The sequence below is a fragment of the Monodon monoceros genome, unplaced genomic scaffold (assembly GCF_005190385.1).
Source record: "Monodon monoceros isolate NGI ecotype Baffin Bay Population unplaced genomic scaffold, NGI_Narwhal_1 Super_Scaffold_8, whole genome shotgun sequence".
NCBI classification, from domain to species: Eukaryota; Metazoa; Chordata; class Mammalia; order Artiodactyla; family Monodontidae; genus Monodon; species Monodon monoceros.
This window is the reverse complement of record NW_021703785.1, coordinates 70036034-70042066: the sequence shown is the minus strand read 5'-3', so window position 1 is coordinate 70042066 and position 6033 is coordinate 70036034.

Here is a 6033-nt window from a genome sequence, read left to right as displayed (position 1 = left end):
ATAAGAACCTGCTGCATAAAAAAATAAATAAAGTAAAATTCAAAAAATAAAAACCCAATTAAAGCTCCCCCCCCCACACCAAAAAAAAGAAATCTGCCTGTTCACCATCCAGGACTTAAGGACACATCCTAAGGTTCAGAGAACGCAGAGGGCGTGTGCCACATGGACAAAGCCCTGAGCAAAGGATGAGGAGGACAAGTGCTGATCATGACAAGAGGCAGTTACTCAGATGAGAGGACAGTGGAAACAGAGGGAAGAGCTCTGCTGTGGACGTCAACATCCCAGCGGTGAACACAACCTGAGACACCAAGCAACAAAGTACAAAAAAATAGTGGCTCTCCTTATGCCTTTTTCTTACAATAATCATAATCACAGGGATCACAGGTGACTATTCCTCGTTTTGAATTTGGATCTAGTAATATTTTCTGCTTCATCACAATGTCCTTTCTATGCTACTTGCCATTTTGTTTGCCAGGATGGAGCATGGAAGAGGGCTAATCCCAGCAGTAGCTGGGGGTTTCGCGAGGGCGGGATGCCCCAGGAGATTCTGAGAATGGACATCTGATGGAGTAGGTGGTGCTTGGGGAAGCGAGGATTTGTGAGAAAGGCAGCTTGAAGACAGGGTTGGTGCCAAGTTGAAGGACTCACTGGGCTTTGCTACGGGGTTGACTTTATAGGCACTGGAGAAAATAGATTTTAGATTGAGAAATCATAAAATTCACAGTGTAAGAAAAATAACTCTACTGGTAATGTACACATGCTGGCTGTGAAGAAGCAGCATCAGGGAGCCTGGGTGGACACCAGTCACAGCTGCCCGGTGAGACCCAATCTTCCCTGAGGCAGTGCACAGGGCGTTAGGGAAAGACCAATGCAAGAGCTATTTAAGAGAAAGAAAGGACAGAAACTGGGAACCTAGTGAATATGTAATAAAGCAGAAGTCAAGGACATTAGACAAATCGTGGTAGTTGCAATGGGATGAGACGGGTGAACTACTCTTAAATGACTTTCCGGAATCAGGATTGACAACCTAGGACTGGCTGTCCTGTCACACTGTTCCATCCTAAAGCACATGTGCTCTTTTCCTACCAAATAACAGTCCCATGAACCTTCCTTGAGTGACTTTACTAATTCCCCTTTCCCTTTCTGCCCCCTGAGTGGGGATATCTTCAAGAATTTATCCATGGCTCTCTTTCCCTTTTACACTCAATCTTTCAGTAAGTCAGTCAACACCTAGGTATCCACACACCCAGCCCTGTTCTCTTACTTAGTTCATCTCCAAAGGCCTGTAAGTCCCTTTAATTTACATTGCCCACCTTCATCCCAAACTCCGCATATTCTAAGAAGATAATCATTATATTTCCCTGAAAATTGGTCCCCTCTCTCAACACCCTCTTTTCTGTCCACCGTAAAGTTGTTTTTTCAGTGTCCCAAACTAGCAGCCTTGAAGCCACCTTAGCAGTGAAAGAGCATAGGTCTTGAAGTCACACAGATTCTGGGTGAACATATATGACCCATCCAGCTGCTAATCATACAACTTTGGGCAAACTAATCAGACTTTCTGATCTCTGCTTCTTCAATAGTAAAATGGGGGTAATAATATTTAACTCAGAGGAATGTCATAAGATGTAAGATGTCCAGGGAATTCCCTGGTGGTCCAGTGGTTAGAACTAGGTGCTTTCACTGCTGGGGCCTGGGTTCGATCCCTGGTTGGGGCACTAAGATCCAGCAAGCCACGTGGTGTGCCCAAATTAAAAAAAAAAAAAAAAAAAACAGATGTAAGATGTCTGGATTTTCCCCTCTTTCTCCTTTCCTGTTATGACTCTAGACTACACATTTTCATATCTCAACTACCCTTTAACAGCATCTGAACTGGTCTAACGACTTTAGTCTCTCATATTCTGGTCCATAATCCACGTTGTCGTATTCATATTCCTAAAACACTTCTTTCATCCTGTTAGACATACTTGGTGTGCACAACCAGGTCCTTAAGTATGACTGAGACACGTGTGTACATGTATGCACACATGCCTCTTCCCTCGTTTTCTTGTAACTTACATGAACAGATCTTCCTGCTGCCTTGCACTCCCCTAGTATCTTCCTACAGAGGTGAGCTCAGGGCACAGACTGTGAGATTCAGTCAATGCCATTAGCCCAGTCATTAACAAGCCTGTTCCTAGAACACTGTTCAACTTACAGCCATTTGTTTTCTGGAAGACACAAAGTTCATGAATTCAGGGCACTCCAGAAAACAGCAGTAGCAATGGAAAGAGAAAGGCAGAATTATTTTAGAGCAAAGTCTCCAGCTGGGTGGAAGCCATGATAGAAAACAATATCCCGTTGACATTCACTATAATGGCAAACCACTGAGAAATTAACATGGTGAAGAACTTGCACGAAGGTTATAAAACCCTGTGAGGTGGTTGCCAGGGACTGGGGGGAGGGGGAGGGGGATTGTTGTTTAATGGGTATAGAGTTTTCAGTTTTGCAAGATGCAAGGAGTTTTGAAGATGGATATGTAACAAGGTGAATACACTTAACACTACTAGTCTGTACACTAAGAAATGGTTAAGATGGTAAATTTTATGTTACGTGTTTTTTCACACAAGTTTTTAAGTTTCTAAAAAAAACTCTGAGTAAAATCCTAAAGGAGATGAAGGTGTGCTTCTCAGCTGAGGAATTAATAAAGCGGGAAGGAAAGCTTTAGACTGGGGGACGTGCCCTTGCTTTGGTGTTCCCACCACAGCCTACACTTGTCTCTATCAGAGAGATCATCTCACTGCATTTCAATTTCCTCTCTAGTTGCCCGATTCCCTACTAGACTACAGGTTCTTTAAAGCAGACTACTTCTTTACTATGGCATCCCCTGTACTTAGCACATGTAGGTGAGCCATAAATATTTTTTGAATATGAATGAATGAGAGCTAGACACTTTATTTGTGTGTTCTTTTTGGAATGCTTCTCACGTATTTATTATTAACTCACAGGGTACAATTCTCCGTGGTAGGTACTATTGTTGTTCCCATTTTACAGAGGGGGAAACTGACACACAGCGAGGTTAAGGCACTTCCCCAAGGTCACACAACTAATAAGTAGTTACACTGGATTCAAACCAGGACAGTCAGTCCAGTCCAGCTCCAGAGTCCATGCTTTTAACCACCCGCCAAGCTGCCATTCGGTAGATGAGAAATTTGAACCCTGGTCAGCTGAAAGTCCAAAGTCAAACTGTTAGTAGGTGATGGGGCCAGACCATACCCTATCTGCTTTCAGGAAATACCTGAAAACAGGGCCCCACAGGAAAGCCGAGTGTCTCTCCAGGAGTAGGGTGTTCACCAGCTCCCAGTAAAAGGTAGAAGAACCACACTCTCAGGCCATCTGGAGTTCTTTACTGTGTGTGTGTTTATGAATTTGCTTCCTTCCCAGCACTGGAATCTAAGACTGGATCCCAGGGATCATGTGTTATTCTGCTTTATCCCCAAAGCCTGCCACAGTGCCTGGTACAGAGTAGACATTCAGACAAGAGTCTACTGGAAAGAGGGAGGGAAGAGCAACCTTAAGCCCAGCTACCATGTATGACAACAGATCAAGGCCACAGTGCAATGCATCTGTAAGTCTATGAATTCCTGATAAATCTTGGAATTATAAATTCACCTCCTCCAAACTCACCAGTTGACCTCATTATGTTTATTACCTTCGTGGAACAGGTGACTACAGTCAGAAAGTTGAGCAGTAATTATTTAATGTATAAGTCCTCTGTACGTAGCATGAGTATTCAGGCAAACAAACAGTGATCACTGTGAATATTTACAAGGAAGCAACGTTTGCAAAGGTCCAGCTAGTGCACTGTACCATCGACCCAAATTCCAGAAATGGGGATAAAAAGCAAGAGTCGGGCATGGACTGGTCCCAAGTAAACCTTGCCTTGTGAAGGATGGCAGTGGACAGGGCTGGGGAAGCAGGGAGTTATGAATTTCCTGAAAACTCATGCAGAATTTTGTGTGCTCACACACTTGTGCCTTCTTCTGGGGAAATGATCTGTGACATTTATTATGACCTCAAAGAGCTACTTGACTAAAGCAACAAAATCGGAACTATAACTTCAGTATCTTTGCTTCCTGATTGTAGTACAATGTTTTCCTTCCAGCCAACAAGTGAGAAACAGCTACAACGACGCCTTGGTATAAACTGAAGAGGTGCTTTAGGGCCCCTCGTGGATGGAGAGGGTGAGAGAATGGAGATGGAATTTGTGAAACATTTTGTAACCTGATAGATGTGAAGGCTGTGTGCAAAACCTGGTGCTAAGGTGCTAACTGCTTCTGTTCCCCTAATTAGCGATTTTCTTAAAAGTTGAACAAAATCGAGTCCTTTCAAGTACACTTTTGAGAAAAGGGAGGTTGAATTAGATGAAGAATGAGAAGCTGGTCTGGCCATGTGCCTATCTACTTGGTTTCGAGACCATTCCTCCGCCCTTTATCCAACATACTGGTCAAAAACAAAAACAAAAACTCGTTGAAACACCACTCAACTTTGTTAAATTATTTTTTCAGCTGAAATGTAGATAAACCATCTCCAGTTCTTTTCTTTCCTCGTGTCAAGCAATAATCAGAACCAAAGTCCTAGAATATTATAAAGAGTAGATGGAATCAGTATTCTTTTCAAAAAAGCCCCCGGGGCTTGAAGGGATGAGGCTCCTAGGAAACCAGCAGGAGAAAAGGGGGAAATTTGAATGTTTCCCAGTAAGTACTTTTCCTTATGGAACTTCTCTAGTTATTATATTTAAGTTTGGCTACTGGTCATATAAATACAAAAAGGTAAATAGTGTCACTCCAGTCTCTTGAGAAAACTCCAAATTTTGTGTAATTACAGGCCAGGAGACAGATAACCCAGGTTAGGGGCTAGAGACTGTGTTTGCCTTTTTGTTATCACCTGTCACAATTTGCTGGGAAGGTAAGAAAACACTGCTGTTTATCTGGACTCATGGCAATCTCTAACTCCAACTTTTAGAAACTTCAAGGTTTGACTGTGACCATGTTGGCAGAGTCTAATAAATTGCTTTGTAAATGAAGCAGACAACGCTGATTGATTACGTTGTACGATACAGCATTAGTAAACACAGAAAAGATTTTCTTCTCCTAAACTGAATTTTAGGTCCATATGTATGTGCCTCTTTCCCAAAAAAACAAATAGAAATTTAGGTCCGTTTATGTATAGGCTGGTCATAAAATCTGACATACACAGATAAAAATTTCTTTTTGTATTCATGGAATACAAAATGTCATGTATGCTTGCTTGTGTTCAGACTTTAAGGACACCCTATATAAGGTGTTAGAATGACAGTGAAATGTGAACCAATTGGGTCTGTTCTGAAAGCTTGGTATCCAAGTGACAACTTAGGTGTGAATTGGAGCAGTAAAAACAGACTAACTTGATCACTTAAGCCCCTCAGCTTCTACCTTCCCTTCAACTATCTGAATGAATCAAGCTAGGAGAATCTCTTTGGCCTGTGTTATCATTAGGTAGTTGCTGTTATGAATGCCTGCATTGTAGGAGAGATGGTTCTCTTACAACCAAGATATATTTCTTGATTATTGAGCAGAGTCATAAATATTTACATGCAAAGAAATAAACATGGAACACCCAAATCAAAACAGGCCCACTCCCTGCTGTTTTATTTAGAAAGATTGTTCAGCAGAGAGAGCACTTCCTGACTGTGAAGACTTGGGTGTGAATTAGGAAAGCTCTCAGAAAAGCGCACGCGCGTGCGTGTGCGCGCGCGCGCACACACACACACACACACACACACTGGCATGTACTGATGCAGGAACGAAAATCAAGTTGACCAGAGGATTCAGACATTTAAATGAGAATTTCACATTTAAGGTTTTCAAAATTCAAATAATTGTACAACCGTTGATGTTCTATTAAACAAAAAGAAGAAATAATATACATTAGATTTAAAGACCCAAATTCCTTCCCACGTTTTAAAATATTGGGTTTAAATGATTAGAATTTGGCCTGGTTCCTACCTTAGGCACT